The sequence below is a fragment of the Malaclemys terrapin genome, chromosome 1 (genome assembly GCF_027887155.1).
Source record: "Malaclemys terrapin pileata isolate rMalTer1 chromosome 1, rMalTer1.hap1, whole genome shotgun sequence".
NCBI classification, from domain to species: Eukaryota; Metazoa; Chordata; order Testudines; family Emydidae; genus Malaclemys; species Malaclemys terrapin.
In genome coordinates this window covers 212743234-212761594 of record NC_071505.1, presented here as the reverse complement: position 1 = coordinate 212761594, position 18361 = coordinate 212743234, and the positions used below count along the sequence as shown (strand labels likewise).

General features: G+C 45.3%; 1 protein-coding gene across 5 annotated transcripts in view; it reads right to left on the bottom strand.

Moving 5' to 3' along the window:
• The window catches only part of SMPX (small muscle protein X-linked), a 64335-nt gene that overhangs the window by 17119 nt on the left and 28855 nt on the right, over window positions 1–18361 (bottom strand). The window contains exon 5 of one of the 5 annotated variants that reach the window (XM_054006213.1): window positions 12353–12371. The exons of the other annotated variants lie outside the window; for them this stretch is intronic. The gene's annotated coding sequence lies outside the window, so the exon portion shown is untranslated. Of the gene's footprint in view, window positions 1–12352; window positions 12372–18361 lie in introns of those variants that run through there. 5 annotated transcript variants of the gene reach the window in all.

Genomic DNA, 18361 nt, shown 5'->3' with positions numbered 1-18361 from the left:
TCTTTTGTATAAGACCTTAAAAACAGCGATTCCATCTGCTTTATGTACCCCAGAGGTAGTTGCATTGTAGTGGCACAGTATGTATATAATTTGGGAATTGTTTAGGATTACCAGTGCTGTATCCATTTTATATTACAGCTGTTACTGAATTACAAAGTGCAGACATATGAAACGATAAGAAACCAACATCTGGGCATATTGCAACGCTCATCTTTTCCCCCCAACTGTTTGAAGGGGGTGGTTGAGAGGTAAATTGTGAGTGTGGATAACTGATGATGAAGGTGTTTCCTTCTGGTTCGGAGTTACAGGGGCTGGAACTGCATATGTTTGTTTATAGTGGAGTTCATTTTTATATATTAAGTTGTACCAAGCACAACGGGAGTGGCTGGACAGATATTCTCTATTTTGTATGATGCTAGGTTAATAAATAAAATACATTTTAATAAACCTTATGCCTAACATATCATTTACCCATGAGCTGGAGTTTCCAGTGCTCTGATATGTTGCATCATTTCTCCCCTTTAAGAACCTTGCCCTACAATGTGAAGGTCAATATCATGGTTGACTGGGAGGTTACAGCATTTGGTATTCCTGTTGTGCCATCAAGTTCACAACAGCACTGCATGATTAAGGCCTGACCCTACTAGATGCCCATAACACTTGAGATTAGGCATTTAAAAATTGGGAAAGATTTACAGTTCTTAGAGCACTATCTTAAGCTGGGCATAGTGTTCCATCATCTCCTCCACACATCCTGATTATTCACGCACCCATGCACAAGACTTGCCTCCCTTCCACAGAAAATCCAACAAGAGACTTAGGAAGGAGAAGAAAACTCTCTAACCTTCCAGTGTTTTCCCCAGATTGGTTAGTATGGGGAGAAGATACAGTAACTTCTCGCTTAATCTTGTAGTTATGTTCCTGAAAAATGTGACTTTAAGTGAAACGATGTTAAACTAATCCAATTTCCCCATAAGAATTAATGTAAATGGGGAGGGCGGGGTAGGTTCCAGGGACATTTTTTTCACCAGACAAAAAACTATATAGTTTGAGAGAGAGAGAGAGAGTATAAGTTTTAAACAAACAATTTAATACTGCACACAGCAATGATGATTGTGAAGCTTGGTTGAGGTGGTGAAGTCAAAGGGTGGAAGAGGGTGGGCTATTTCCCAGGGAATGCCTTACTGCTAAATGATGAACTAGCATTCGGCTGAGCCCTCAAGGGTTAACACATTGTTAATGTAGTCTCAGACTCTACAAGACAGCACTAATGGCGGGAGGGGAAACAGCATGGCAGGGAGAGACAGAGACACACATTGAGTGTGTGAGAGAGAGATGTGCATTGCATCTTCAAGTATGCTGACCCCACTCTAAGTACACTGCCTTTCAAAAGATCAGGAAGTTGAGACAGCAGCTGCAGCCAGCAAGCTCCCTCCATCCTGAGAGCTGTCCTGTCCCCACCCTGCTCTATATGGAGAAGGGGTAAGCGGGGGGCAGGAGTAGGGGGGAGGGGGACACCCTGACATTAGCCCCCCCATTTCTCCCCACACACACAGCAAGAATGAGGCTCCCGGGAGCAGCTCCAAGGCAGAGGGCAGGAGCAGCACACGGCAGTGGGGAGAGGGACAGCTGAACTGCCGGCAATTGATAGCCTGCTGGGTGGCTGCTGCACAGGGAACTTAGGAAAGAGGGAAACTGTTGGGGGGCTGCTGGTCCACCCTGGTTCCAAGCCCCCACCAGCTTGCTGCAACGGGCTGCTCTTCCTGCAAGCAGTGGACAAAGCAGGCAGCTGCCAAACAACGTTATAAGGGAGCATTGCGCAACTTTAAATGAGCATGTTCCCTAACTGATCAGCAACGTAACAACATTAACCGGGATGACTTTAAGTGAGGCGTTACTGTACCTGTAAGGCTGCTGGCCTGTCTGCTCCAGCCCAGGAATGACTAGTGCCATGTCCAGAATCTTTTCAGATCCTTCCTTCAGGGCACAGTTGCTTATGCTCAGAATAAAACAGTGATATTTGGCGCTGACCTGTGTCAGCAGCCAAAGAAAGAATGGCGTATCACCATAGTGAGCAATCATATGACTGTGAAGAAATTTGAACCCTGTTTCTAGACACATTTGGACAAAACTAGTGAGATGGCGAAAGAATGCTAATCTCCATTCCACCCTGCCCTCCGCTTTGTCTCTCCCCAGCTCCCCGCTCACCTCCTTCCCTCCTCATGCATATCTTCTCCTCTCTTGTTACTGTTACCCCACTTAACATATTATGTCAATGTAGTATTGTCTGGTTTTGTTATTGTCTGATATTGCAGCTTTGACAAGTTGTAAAATTGCTTAATTGCATAATTCTATTGGAGGTCCTGTGAAGCATGTGATCTTTGGAAAGATATATGCGCTGTAAGTCATTCACCCTCTTGGTACTTTTCATTGTCTGTTTCTTTATGAAAATCAATTAAAAAATGAATCACAACCCACCTATCCCCCTAAAACTTAGGCACAACAGCCCTTCACAAGACCTAAGGTCACCTGATGAAATTAATAGTCAGCAGGTTGACAACAAACATGGTCTGTTCCAAGCCCATGCTTGAGCATCCACACTGCACTGTAAACCCAGCAATGCTGTTGTGCACTTGACGGCACAACAGGAATATCAAATGCTGTTCTGTTTATTCTCTCTGAAGTATCTGGCACTGGCCACTGTCAGATCCTGGGCTAGATGGACCATTGGGCTGACCCAATATGGCTATTCTTATGTTACATTAACATCAAAACAAAACAGCTCCCAGAGCCTTTTCCTGTTGCCTCTCTCAAGTTGTCTATGCTGCAATCAGTAGTGTGATTGTAGGTTCGGTAGGCATACACCTGCTCACGTTAGTCTAGCTAGCATGACTGAAAATAACAGTGAAGATGCAGTGGTAGAGCTTTCAGCGTGGGCTAGCAATGTGAGTACATACCCAGGGTCTTGGGCGGGCTTGTACATCCTGCGCTGAAGCCCTTGCCACAACATAGTCACTGCTATTTTTATCTGTGCTAGTTAGAGTAAAACTAGGTAGGGTATGCCGACATGAGCTGCAATCACACATTTGACTGCAGTGTAGACAAGCCTTTCCCTTCAATCCCCCTGCTTGATAACCTACTGCTGGAGCCCATCTTCCTCCTACAGCTCCTTCCAACTGAGCTCTCTCAGACCTTTGTAGGGATCACCTGACCCTTTTCCTCCTGGGTTTAATAACTGACTAGGGCTGGCTGGCCCCCCAGCCCTTGAAGGGGCAGACCATCCTACTACAGTTCCCCTCCACACTGTGAGCTGTGGGTTCCTATCCCACAAGCCCATAGATCTCAGGAAGTCATCTGGAGACCACGCCCATTTCTATAAAAATGCTGTTTCCAAATTGGTGCTGCCTCACCACAAGCACCTTGACAATGTCACTTCGTGAGAGCTGTGAGGCCAGATATTCATCTAGCTGATGCTGCCCTTTGCTATTTATATCAGTATGTCCAAGCCCACATATTTAAAAATTATTACTCTGCTCCCACCCCTGAAACTGTAAGTTTTTAAATAAATTTGGAATTCTTTTTATTTGCCTCTTAGTGTTTTAGTCCTTGGGGGTTCACATTTTTCCAGGTTTTTTCCTGCCACCATGTGAGCTTGTGGTAGTGCCCAAAGGAACCCAACTCAAAATCAAGCCCGATTGTGATAGGCCTTGCTTATACATGTAACAAAAAGACAGTCCAGCCCCCAGGGAATTTACAATACTGGTATATGACAAGAAACAGCAGATGAACAAAAGAGACAAACCAGGGGCCACGGTCAGAGTGAAGCAAATATGTTGGGAATAATAAGTAGCAGTGTCAGAATGCCAGCTGCTCAGTCACTGATGCCTAGCAATTAATGCTGAGTTTTTTAATGCAAAAGTGCCATATTTTTAAAGGGATTTAAGCATGTGAAGACTGGGAATGTCTATATTATGAACTAAGCCTGGATTTTGACTCAGGATTGAGCCCATGTCCCTCTTCACTCTACACACAAATCAGTCTGACTGGAGTCTGCAAGCACTCAAGACCTGGGTCCTAGGACCCTGCTAGGGGGGTGAGTAAGAGCTCAAGTCCCACTGAGAATCGGGTCCAAGCCCTGTCATTTTGCAGTGTGGATGCAGCTCAAGCCACAATCCAAGTCAGAAGGTCTGCGGAGTACAGTATGAACGTGTTAGGCTCAGTATTTTCCCTAAGAATTGAAATTAGAGGGGGGTGTTCAAATGTATAGGGTGGGATTGAAAAATGACTAAAAGGGCAACATTGGAACTAGTTGACCATTGGGGTGATGTACCCATAGGTGCCTGTTGGGATTTTCAAAATGCTTTGGTGCCTAGCTCCCACTGAAACCAATAGGAATTAGGTGCCTATGTGCTTTTGAAAATACCACTAGGTGCCTAAATATCTTTAAAAATCTGTTCTCCATCAGCTCCAAGGTTACCATAAAGAGTTATTAGTCATAGTGAAGTATATATGCAGCTGTTCAAGCTACAGTTACACTTTTCTGTAGCAATTATTGCCCATCTTATCAGAAAAGCAACAATGTATATCAACTAGATTCAACATTAATCTTTGGAATTAATTTTTCCAAACAGAATAATTATACAAAGTGTATTGTCTGGAATAGAAATTCACTTACAAGTTAGTACTAAGAAAAAATAATACCAAAAGCACTCTAGGCATAAACGCTAGAAAAGAAACAGCAAGTGATTATTGAAAGAAGTGACATCTGCACTGTATCACTTTACTCTGTTGGAGAAGTGGTGGCACATATTCTGTATTTACATTACTAATGCAAAGGGGAGAGGATGGAACAGAAACATTTCTCAGGTAGCCAGGGAAACCCACAAGGGCAAACTGAGAACAGCATGGAGTAAGTACTTTCTTCTGCTTTAATACTTAAATGCAGAAACTAGCAGTTTAATTTGTACAAATCCTGTTCCTAGAAGGAGACTGAGATGATAAGAAATGCCCAGAGGCCTTTGATGGTAAATACAACAAAAAAGTTCCTTGACATTTAAAGAAATAAACTCAAACCAGACTGGCATCTAAATGAGGTTCCCTTGTTTTGCTCTCTCAAGCTTTGGTGATCATAAATGTTTTGGATAGGAAGCCTATGAACTTTCTAGTGAATGGCGCTTTGGTGCCTCCTCCAGGTGCAAATGACTCCTACAGTTTAAATCTATTTCAGTGCCTGAATTCAGCTTCACAATTCAGACAGTGGAATTAACATTTTCCTGGATGTTTTAAGAGCAAAAGCAAAACAGCCATATAGCTGTACCTCAACCATCACTCTATGCTGAAATTCAGTTTACAATGGGAATTGTGTTTGGTGTTTAGATAATTTCATTTTAGAAGTTGCACAGACATATATCTTAGCGATATAGCTTGGCAGGTGTATATTTATTTTTAAGCTACAGCAAAGGACTCTAGCCCTGCTTGAGTTTCAGATCTTTCAGAGGTGTACATAAATTTGACATTTTAAGATTGCAGTAGTCAAAACTTGGTGGTCTGTTCTGACTTGTTAATGAAAACAGCCAAATTCATGCCCAGAAATCCCATTAATGCATCCAAGAACTCTCAGCAAAAAGCATCTATGCAATGTGTCGTGCTGTCTGGAGTGACTCACGACTGTGAGTGCCTACCTCAGGGCAGACTGTCAAAAACAGGGCAGACACTGCAAACTGGTGGTGAGTTCTATAATAAGATTTCACCAAGCCAGTGACAAATGTGAACTCATGGATCACTTTACCAGTCTTACCATGGAGTCACAGACAGTTCCCTCAGACTCTCCAGCCTATCTTGTTACCCAGACAAACTGAACTTTGTGATAAAAGGTCACTTAAACCAAAAATCACACTACATCAGGGTGCTCCCAGTCCCAAGAGACCAGTCACTTACCCCACATCAATTGGTACTCCAGCTCTCACATCAGAGACAATGCTGGCAGCTAGTTCTATAGTAATCTAACTAACGGTTTATTAGCTAAGAAAAAAGAAATGAGAGTTATTGAGAGGTTAAAGCAGGTAAAATATATGCACAAGTGAGTCACAGTTTGTAATTCTAAACGGCGGCAGTGATGTAATAAACTGCCAGTTTCCCAAAAGTCTTTTCAGGGTACCCAGATTGTCTCTGGGGATCTCTGCTTTGTGTCTGCTTCCCTTTAAGAGTCCAAACAGTCCAGAGATTCAGGATCTTTCCTTGAATCCATACTTATAGCTTCTTCTCACAAAAAACAAGTTGACAGTGTCACTATAATTTGATGATGGAGCATGAAGAATGCATTTTGAATTCTTTAACCTCCGATCATCACACACAATGACCATTTGCTTTGAAATTAGCACTTTTCTGTTAAAATTCTTCATTTGCATCCAACAAGGCTTCTTTCTCCTTTGATGGGTTATTTAGTTGCAGAGGTGTACACAATGCAAAAGTTTGCTACTACCTTATAATGGGACACAGACAAATGAAAACAATGCAAGTAACATCCCACTAGTTTTCATGAGTTTAAACACCAAATACACTCTCATACATTTAATAATCACTTTGATCAATATTGACGCACAAGTGAATTGGCCTCAGGCTCTGGCACGAGATGGCACCTGGTCTGCCAGCATCACACCAGGGTCCATTTTGAAACATGATAGAAATATGCCATTCTTTTCCTGAACTGGAAGGCAGATCTGGTACAATGTTGCAACCAACATGAAAAATACTACATTATAGGGATCGGTGGAGGTGGAAGGGGAGGGGGGGAAATTGGCTACTAAGTACTAGGAAGCCTTATCATCATTACATGCTAATGCACTTTTTTCAGACTGATTTTCTAGCTATTAAGCCACAGATTAATAGGTATCTCTGGAGCTAAGTGACTTAGAAAAGGTTTGGTTTCCAAGAATACAAGAGAAGCAGAAAAACAGTAATCGCAATCTTCTTAATTTGGGCAGGGGCTCCCAATTTGTTTATCACCAGTCCAATCTCTCACTGACAGATTGTATTGAAAATGGCCCAGGTTTGGTGAGCTATTTATTTACTATTTTTTTAAAGTTCTCCTTTCAGCCTCTCAAAGCAGCCTCTTCAATAGCTGGGACAGTGTCATTCCACTCAAAGGCAATGAACAGGATTACACATGGTGTAATTCAGCTATCTGGTTTCTTTCAGTGTGATGCTGGCATGTACAGTATGCAACAGGAGTTGAAACTAGAGACACCAGGCCCAAGTATCTTTGGATGTGTGGGAAGAGTTTAGGTGGAAGGTTTGTCTTGTGATAATATTCAAAAAGCCCAGGGAGGAATGGGGGTTTCATTGTGTGAAGCATCTAACACACCCTTAGGCCTGGTCTACACTATGAGACCTGGTCTACACTACACTACTACTTAATTCGAATTTAGCAGAGTTAAATCGAATTAACCCTGCACCCGTCCACACAACGAAGCCATTTCTTTCAAAATAAAGGGCTCTTAAAATTGATTTCTATACTCCTCCCTGACTAGCGGAGTAGCGCCGAAATCGATATTGTCATTTCGAATTAGGTTTAGTGTGCCGCAATTTGATGGTATTGGCCTCTGGGAGCTATCCCACAGTGCACCATTGTGACCTCTCTGGACAGCAATCTGAACTCAGATGCACTGGCCAGGTAGACAGGAAAAGCCCCGTGAACATTTGAATTTCATTTCCTGTTTGCCCAGCACAGGAGAGCACAGGTGACTACAGAGAACTCATCAGCACAGGTAACCATACAGGCCGATAATCGAAAAAGAGCACCAGCATGGAGCGTACGGGAGGTACTGGATCTGATCGCTATATGGGGAGAGGATTCAGTGCTAGCAGAACTTCATTCAAAAAGACGAAATGCCAAACTTTTGAAAAAATCTCCAAGGGCATGATGGAGAGAGGCCACAATAGGGACTCAGAGCGGTGCCGTGTTAAAGTCAAGGAGCTCAGACAAGCCTATCAGAAAACAAAGGAGGCAAACAGTTGCTCCGGGTCAGAGCCGCAGACATGCCGCTTTTACGCTGAGCTGCATGCAATTCTAGTGGGGGCCGCCACCACTACCCCACCTCTGACCGTGGATTCCAAGGTGGGGGTAATCTCATCAGCCACACCTGAGGATTCTGCGGACGGCGAAGAGGAGGAGGAGGAGGAGGAGGACGAGCTTGCGGAGAGCACCCAGCACTCCGTTCTCCCCAACAGCCAGGATCTTTTTCTCAGCCTGACTGAAGTACCCTCCCAACCCTCCCAAGCCAGTACCCAAGACCATGACCCCATGGAAGGGACCTCAGGTGAGTTTACCTTTTAAAATATAAAACATGGTTTAAAAGAAAGCGTTTTTTAATGATTAATTTGCCCTGAGGACTTGGGATGCATTTGCGGCCAGTACAGCTACTGGAAAAGTCTGTTAACGTGTCTGGGGATGGAGCGGAAATCCTCCGGAGACATCTCCATGAAGCTCTCCTGGAGGTACTCCAAAAGCCTTTGCAGAAGGTTTCTGGGCAGTGCAGCCTTATTCCATCCTCCATGGTAGGACACTTGACCACGCCATGCTAGTAGCAAGTAATCTGGTACCATTGCATGACAAAGCCTGGCAGCGTATGGTCCTGGTGTTTGCTGGCATTCAAGCAACATCCGTTCTTTATCTCACTGTGTAATCCTCAGGAGAGTGATATCGCTCATGGTAACCTGGTTGAAATACGGGAATTTAATTAAAGGGACAGAGGTGGCCGTTCCTACTGGGCTGTTTGCCTGTGGCTGAAAAGAAATCCTTCCCTGTAGTAAGCCAAGCGCGGGAGGGGAGAGGAGGATTGGAGCGGAGCTTTTCTCGTATGGCTAGCAGGGATCTTCCCTGATACCAGCCACGCGGAGGGATCTTCCCTGATACCAGCCACTCGGTGCGGGGAGGGATAAAGCGATCATCCCAGAGAATTGGCGGGGGGATTAGTTTGTTTTCTACTGCTGAAGGTTAACAGAAAAACCGCAGCACTCAACGAGCTTTGCTTGGTATGTGGGAAAGGAGGGCGCAGAAGCCGAAAGACAATGGCTTACCATGGCCGCATGCAAGCCGAATTCTGTTGCCCGGACCTGCGCCTGTGATCTCTAGCAGCAAAGCCACAGGCACTCAATATTAAGAGGCAAAATGCGACCTTGCACAGAAAGCACATGTGCTATGTAATGTGAATAGTGTTGTTCACCGTGAAAGAGTATAAGCATTGTTCTGTAAAATGTATCTTTTTAACAAATTCTCTCCTTTTTTCACTCCCTCCAGCAGCTGCAAATTTTTCAAGCCTCCCTCCTCCGTCCCAAAGGCTATCTCAGATAAGGCGTCGGAAAAAGAGGACGCGAGACGAGATGTTCGCGGAAATCATAGAATCCACCCGCAATGAAAGAGCTCATCTGAATGAGTGGAAGGACACAGTTTCAAAGTATAGGAAAGATGCCAGTGAACGTGAGGACAGGAGGGACCAACGTGAGGACATGAGGGACCAACATGAGGACAGAAGGGACCAACGTGAGGAGAGGAGAGACGCTCAAGATGAGAGGTGGCGGCAGGAAGATCAGAGGAGGCAGGATGCAATGCTGGAGCTGCTGCGTGAGCAAACAGACATGCTCCAGTGTCTGGTGGAGCTTCAGGAACAGCAGCAGGATCACAGACTGCCACTGCAGCCCCTGTATAACCACCCTCCCCCCTCACCATGTTCCATAGCCTCCTCACCCAGACGTGTAAGAACGCAGGGGGAGGAGGCTCCGTGCAGCCTCTCATTCCACCCCAGTGGACAGCCCAAGCAAAAGGCTGTCATTATTTTAACCTTTTTTTAGTGGCCTTTTCCTTCCCTCTGATCCTCCTCCCAAACCCCACCCGGGCTACCTTGTCAGTTCTCTCCCTCTTTTTATAATCAATTAATAAAGAATACATTATTTTTAAATGATAGTGATTTTATTTCCTTTGAAAGCAAGCTATGATCGAAGGGGGAGGGTGGGTTGCCTACAGAGAATGAGTCAATAAAGGGGGCGGGTTTTCATCAAGGAGAAACAAACAGAACTTTCACACGGTAACCTGGCCAGTCATGAAACTGGTTTTCAAAGCTTCTCTGATGCGCAGCGCTTCCTGGTGTGCTCTTCTATCGCCCTGGTGTCTGGTTGCGCGTAATCAGCAGCCAGGCGATTTGCCTCAGCCTCCCACCCCGCCATAAAGGTTTCCCCCTTACTCTCACAGAGATTATGGAGCACACAGCAAGCAGCAATAACAATGGGGATATTGGTTTGGCTGAGGTCTGAGAAAGTCAGTAAAGTGCACCAGCGACCTTTTAAATGGCCAAATGCACATTCCACCACCATTCTGCACTTGCTCAGCCTGTAGTTGAACAGCTCCTGACTCCTGTCCAGGCTGCCTGTGTATGGCTTCATGAGCCATGGCATTAAGGGGTAGGCTGGGTCCCCAAGGATAACTATAGGCATTTCAACATCCCCAACGGTTATTTTCTGGTCTGGGAAGTAAATCCCTTGCTGCAGCCGTTTAAACAGAGTAGTGTTCCTGAAGACGCGAGCGTCATGAACCCTTCCTGGCCAGCCCACGTTGATGTTGGTGAACTGTCCCCTGTGATCCACCAGTGCTTGCAGCACCATTGAAAAGTACCCCTTGCGATTTATGTACTGGGTACCCTGGTGCTCCAGTGCCAAGATAGGGATATGGGTTCCATCTATCGCCCCACCACAGTTAGGGAATCCCATTGCAGCAAATCCCATGGCCTGCCCATTTCCCAGAGTCACTACCTTTAGTAGCAGCAGCTCAGTGATTGCTTTGGCTACTTGCATGACAGCAGCCCCCACAGTAGATTTGCCCACTGGAAATTGATTCCCGACTGACCGGTAGCTGTCTGGTGTTGCAAGCTTCCACAGGGCTATCGCCACGCGCTTCTCAACTGTGAGGGCTACTCTCATCCTGGTATTCTGGCGCTTCAGGGCAGGGGAAAGCAAGTCACAAAGTTCCATGAAAGTGCCCTTACGTATGTGAAAGTTTTGCAGCCACTGGGAATCGTCCCACACCTGCAACACTATGCGGTCCCACCTGTCTGTGCTTGTTTCCTGGGCCCAGAATTGGCATTCCACAGATAGAACCTGCCCCATCAACAACATGATCTCCAAAGTGCCGGGACCCGCGGTTTGAGAGAAGTCTGTGTCCATGTCCATGTCCATGTCCTCATCACTCTCATCACTGCGCAGCTGTCGCCGCCTCCTCCTTGCCTCATTTTTCTGGTCCTGGTTCAGCATAAACTGCACAATAATGCGCGAGGTGTTTACAATGTTCATGACTGCTGTCTTGAGCCGAGCGGGCTCCATGCTTGCTGTGGTATGGCATCTGCTGTGTTCACCCAGGAAAAAAGGCATGAAATGGTTGTCTGCCGTTGCTTTCATGGAGGGAGGGGTGAGGCTGTACCCAGAACAACCTGTGACAATGTTTTTTGCCCCTTCAGGCACTGGGATCTCAACCCAGAATTCCAATGGGCGGGGGAGACTGTGGGAACTATGGGATAGCTATGGGATAACTATCCACAGTGCAACGCTCCGGAAATCGACGCTAGCCCCAGTACATAGACGCACACCGCCAAATTAATGTGCTTAGTGTGGCCGCATACATTTGACTTTATACAATCTGTTTCCAAAATTCGAATTCTGTACATTCGGATTAATCCCGTAGTGTAGACATACCTTTAGAAAGTGACCAAGTCTCTGCCCTGAAGAGTTTATGATCTAACTTGAAGCAAGATGAATGTACCAAGCAATAGAAGGGAAGGAGGAAGGTGCATGTGGAAAGAGGGCGAGTAAGAGCTGTCAAAATCTGTCAGATCCACACGTCCTGCATCCTCTTTTGAAAGTTTAACACTCTTGCCTTGGACTTCACACCATCCTCTCTGCCTCATGCCTGTACAAGAGAGGTTTTTATAGGCTCAGGAACCTGGAGAACCAGCCTGTGTGTAATGGATAACATCGTCTCAGAGCTGGATAAGCAACCAAGCAAGGCATCGTCCTCATGCTGCTAGTTTGAACGGACACTGAACTGTCCATGGTAGAGCAATCTAGTCCATATAGGCTGTGCTTAATTTCCTTCATTATCTTTGTTTCTTTGAAACTATTACAAGTACCATGTTAATTATCGCCACTTTTGAGAGCTTATTGTTCAGTTAAATATTTAAACTGTGCAGCCTCTAGCCCACAATGAGCCTTTCCTAAGAGCTGCTTGTGTGTTACAGCAGGTGTGAGGGAGAAGACCAGCAGGGAGAGAACAGAGGCAACAAGTAACTGTTGATAGTGGGTGACGGGCATAATTCTGAACCCACTCCCTGAGAAAAAAAGAAATAAAAATATAAAATCTGGCAGAAATCTAGGGAGGCACTTAACTCTGCATGCCCGTCCCCACCATGAGTCGCCTCTGGGACAGAAATACAAGGTTGTTATTTAAAATACCTTAAAATGTTCTTGGTATACAGTATATTTTATTTGTTCATACATTCTTCTTGTTTTTAATGGGAGTTCACAGCCTAAGATCAGTGAGCATTTAGAAAAGAAGCACAGAGGAAGGGTCAGAATAGCATTAAGAACAGGCAGGCATTGGAGGACTAGTTGAAATTTTTTTATCATAATTGATTTTTGATGTAAAATTGGGATTTTGATTCAATAAATTTTTTTTGAAAAGTGTCTGCTTTCCATAGAATATTACAATCTTTGTCAAAAAATCAAATATCTGAAAATCCTAAATGTAAATAACTGTAATGCAGATTTATTTTAAAAAAGGCACCACAGAAGGTCCTGGCAATTACGGGCCAGTAATCCTAATTTCAGTACCAGGCAAATTGATTGAAACTAGAGTAAAGTACAGAATTATCAGGCACATAGATGAATACGATAAGTTGGGGAAGAGTCAATTCAGCTTTTGTAAAGGGAAATCATCCCTCACCAATCTATTTGAATTCTTTGAGGGGGGTCAACAAATATTTGGACAAAGGTGATCCAGGGGATACAGTATTCTTGGATTTTCATAAAACCTTTGACAAGATCCCTCTCCAAAAGGCTTTTAAGCAAAGTAGGCAGTCATGGGATAAGAAGGAAGGTTCTCTCATTGATCAGTAACTGGTTAAAAGATAGGAAACAAAGGGTAGGCATAAATGCTCAGTCTTCACAGTGGAGAAAGGTAAATAGCTGGGTCCCCAAAAATCTGTTCTGGGACCTATGGTGTTTCACATATTCCTAAATGATCTGGAAGGAGGGGTAAACAGCAAGGTGGTGAAGTTTGCAGGCTGTTAAAACTACTCAAAATAGTTAAGTCCAAAGCTGACTGTGAAGAGTTACAAAGGGCTCTTACAAAAATGGGTGAAAGATAATGGCAAATGAAAATCAGTGGTGATATGTGCAAAGTAATGCACATTGGAAAACATAATCACAACCAGACATACAAAATGATGGTGTGACGTGGTGTATCAACCTCACGCTGGCCCAGTTAGGGTTAACCACACTCTGTGGACTGAAGAGGCCAAACCCCCTCACCCTTCCTAGGCATGCTCAGACTGTAGACAAGTTATAAAAAGGAGCAGCTCAGTGCAATCTGGTCTGACTGAGGAGGAGAGTGGACATGTGTTGCAGGTTCCTGCCAGGAAGCTGCAAGAGCTCCAGCCTACAGAGGCCAACCACGCTGAGGTCCCTGCAGAAACTCTATCGACCGCCATGGATGACAGAGAAGAATTTGTTCGCATCGGGAACCTACCGATGCTGGAAGTGAGGGTAGGAAACAACATAGGGAATAGAATTGTGGCAGGGAGCGACCGAGCCTGAACGCAGCAGAATCAATTCCTCAGGGCCCTGGGTCAAGACCCAGTGAAGTAGGGTGTGCCTGGGTCTCCCTACCCCACACCATATCCACATTGGGTGTGGTCACCACCCCGAGGAGCATGCCTTGAATGCCTAGACCCTGGACACTGGGCCATGCCGCCTTGAACACAAGAGCAGCTGTATAGACTCTAGCCACTGGGCCACACTGCCACACTGGCAGTTGTCTTGCCCTAGGGGCAAGAGACAGTCCAGGGAACTCTTGCCACTTGAGCCGTAACCCCTGATTTTCATCTTTCTCAGCCTGACTCCCCATGGCGGGGTGTATCAACCCCATGACAGATGGAGTCTAAATTAGCTGTTACCACTCAACAAAGAGATTTTTTGAGTCCTTGTGGCTGGTTCTCTGAAAATATCTACTCAATATGCAGTGGCGGTCAGAAAAGCAAACAGAATGTTAGGAACCATCAGGAAAGAGATTCCACCTCATGTCCAGGCACTGTCACAACCCCTGCAAAGACCTCCTCATCCAAGCCCATGCAAGTGGACATAACAGAGACCTAACTGGACCCTTCTGAATGGGAACACTGATGGTGAGAGAACTTTGTGTTTCCACTGTGGTGGCACTAGCCACATGCTGTATGTCTGGTCCTCTTATGTCCTTGAACCCTGGGGTTATGGGAAACAACCATACCCAGCCTCAGTAAGGGGGTTGAGTTTCAGCAACATTGGGAAAACTCCACCAACCCCCCTCTAGCAACCTATTCCGGGCACCTGGCCTGATACATTGAAAATGTCCTCACAACTACAACTCCAGTTACAACTCCGGCTCTGGGATTCTGGACAGGTACTTCTCTCCCCATCCTCCCCCCCCCCACTCCCCAAAGGCTACCCTGGCTCCAGTACTTGGCTTACCCGTTCAGTGGAACTCTGCCACCGATTTAATTGAGACAATCGATGGATCGCTTCCTCTGCAGCTGTTAGTCAGAAAACTACAATTTTGGAGGTGAAGGTTGGGGAGCACCATAAGCTTCTCTGATTCAGCCTTCTCCAATCCCTGCGCCTCCCTTTGTTACTCAGAATCCCCTGGTTGGTGAAATATGATCCGCATATCTCCTGGCATCAGAACACCATGACATTTAATTCTGAATTTTGCCAGGACAACTGCCTCCTGTCTTCCAAGCTCAATTCTCAAGAACCTCAGGTCAGATGCTTTGTCCAGGCTTCAGAAACAGGGAGAGATGCTTGGGCAACAGGGAAGGCTTCCATGCTACTAGGGTCAGCTGTCACAGTTCCTGCAAAATACCAAGAGTTCTAAGATGTATCCAAAAAACAAATGCAGACATACTACCCCCTCACTGGGAATATGACAGCCTGATCAATTTACAGCCTGGAGCCAAGATTCTGTTTAGCTAAATACATTCCATCTCAGAACCTGATTTAGCCACCCTTAAGCACTGCATCCACAAGAATCTGAAGAAAGGCTTTATCCAGACTTCCACGTCCCTGACAGGGGCCCCTGTCCTCTTTGTGAAAAAGAAAAACAGCTTCCTTAGACTCTGGGTTGACTACTGAGCCTAAATAAAATCACAGTGTGGAATTGATACCTGCCACCCCTGATCCCAGAGCTCTGGATTGGGTAAGAACAGCCTGAGTATTCAGTATAGTATAAGTTAGACCTTAGCGGGGCATACATCCTAGTCAGAGTCAGGTCAGGGATTAATGGAAAACCACTTTTCACACTTTGTATGGCCAATTCAAAAATCTGGTAATGCTTTTGGACCTATTAATGCACCTTCCACCTTTCAGCATCTAATTAATGATGTTTTACGAGATATGCTGGACCAGTATGTGGTCAGCTATTTATGTGACATTCTAATTTACTCTGAAGACCAAGTTATGCACAACCAGCACGTGTGCAAAGTCCTATAAAGATGTCATCAATAGGGACTCTATGCTAAGCTGCAGAAATGCATCTTCGGTCAACCCACCATGGAATTCTTAGGCTACATTCTGTCCGTCAAGGAAGTCTGCAAGGATCCCTGGAAGGTGGAAGTGGTTCACGACTGGGCAACCCAGTGAAGCATTGAAGAAATTCAGCACTTTATTGGGTTTGTGAATTTCTATGGAACTACTTTATATGGAACCACTCCTGAATCCTGGCCCCTATGACCTCTCTGATACAAAAACCCACCAAGTTTTCTTGGATGCCAGAAGCCCAAGAAGTCTCTGATCATCCGAAGGTAGCATTCATCTCTGTGCCCATCCTCATACATCCTGACCTAAGTCAGCTGTTCATCCTGGAAACCAAAGCTTCCAATGTCACCATTGGGGTGGTGCTGTCCCAGAAACAGGGCCTTGACCCAGAAGTTCATCCTGGTGCATACTATTCTTGCAGTTCACTCCTGCAAGCATAATTGTGAAATTTCGGGGAAGGAGCTGATTGCCATCAAAGTGGTTTTTGAGAACTGGAGGCATGATCTAGAAGGAGCCAGACACCCAGTTCAGGTGTTCACTGATCACAAAAATCTAGAACACCTGCATTCTGCTAAAGTCCTAACCCAACAACAGCTATGCAGAGCTCTTTTTTTTTTCTTCTAGGTTTGATTTTACTATCGCCTATCACCCTGGCTCCTGCAACAGTAAGCTGGATGCTGTGTCCCACAAAGGGGAGTATGCCGATGATCCTAAGGGATCTGAAGAAGAGCCTCCTGCATCCTGAAACCACATCATTTCCTCGGAGGATCATCACTATCTGATTTGTTCATGACCATACGTTCTGCCCTACCAAGTGACCCCTTCATCCAGACACTCCAAACTTCCAACACTGAACCCCAGGGTAAGCTCACACAAAAGGATGGACTCCTGCTCATTCATGGGCACATCTAAATCCCTCAGGGACACCCCTGTTTGGAGGCCCTATGCATTTGCCATGACATCCTCTGTGCCGGGCAAGGCAAAGACCACTCCCATGACACACTGGTCATTCTGGTGGCCAAAACTGTGGTCTGGCTTTCAGGCCTATGTCAGATCTTGCAACACCTGTGGTCACACCGAAGTTCCCCAAACAAAAACCTTTGAGATGTGAATACCCACTGAGACCCCCGTGAGGCCTTGGGCTAAATTACAATGGACTTCATTATTGAACTAACAGAATCTGAGGGATACCATACCATACTGATAGTAGTGCATCAACTGACAAAGATGGCACACTTCATTCTCTGTGCACACCTTCCCACCACCAACGATACTGCTCATCTCCTCATCACATGTGTGTTCTGCCTTCACCACCTCCTGGACCATATTACCTCAAACTGGGGTTCCCAGTTTATTTCTCAGTTTTGACCGGAGGTGTTTTTCTTCTTAGAGGTGTTGTCTCCGTGCATCAACTGCCTACCACCCACAAACCAATGGCCAATCAGAAAGAGTGAATCAAGTGTTGGAACAATACCTGTGATGCTTCAAAAGCCAACACCAAAATGACTGGGCTTCACTGATTCCATACATGGAATTCACATACAACAATGAAGGAATGCCTCAACCAAACTGAGCCTGTTTTTGTTGTTGTTGTTGTTTTTGGTTTTTTTTTGCAAATTATGGTTGCCACTCCTGTTTTCAGCATGCACTGCTCACAGTACCCACATTTCCTGGTTCTTCAAATCCATCAAACACAGGAAGAGTTGAAATAAAACCTAGATGTAGCCAACACTGCATACAAACCTCAGGCTGATCATCACCAGCAGAAGGGCCCTACATCTGCAGTAGAACAAAAGGTATGGCTACCCACCAAAGACCTGAAGACAGGCAGCCCCTTATGTAAGCTTGGACCACCAGTACCTAGGACTCTACCAGATCTGTAGGCAAATCAATCCTGTAACCTTTGAACTCAACTTCCCTGCTATCTTAAGGTGCACCCTGTATTCTGTGTCTCCCTCCTAAACCCTTCTCTGACAATTCCTTTCCCAAACAAAAACAACCTCTCCTTCCACCAGGCCAATACCTTGTCCACAAGATCCTAGACTCCCAGATATAAAGAGGGAAGATATGGTAACTCATTGACTGGGAAGAGAAGTCCAGAAGAGTGGTCCTGTGAACCAGATCATTATACACACGCTCCCAAGAGCCTTCCATAGAACCCATCCAGACAAACCTGGTCCTCAGTCACCCCAATGGAGCAGTGATGTCAAATCCTAGTGAGGTAAATAGAAAGGAGCATAAACACTGCCAATTTAAGTGTAAAAATGTAATAAGAAAAGCAAAAAAGGAGTTTGAAGAACAGCTAGCCAAAAACTCAAACGGTAATAACAAAATGTTTGTAAGTACATCAGAAGCAGGAAGCCTGCTAAACAACCAGTGGGCCCCCTGTATGATCGAGATAAAAAAGGAGCACTTACGATAAAGTCATTGGGAGAAACTAAATGAATTCTTTGCTTCAGTCTTCACGGCTGAGGATGTTAGGGAGATTCCCAAACCTGAGCCGTCCTTTGTAGGTGACAAATCTGAGGAATTG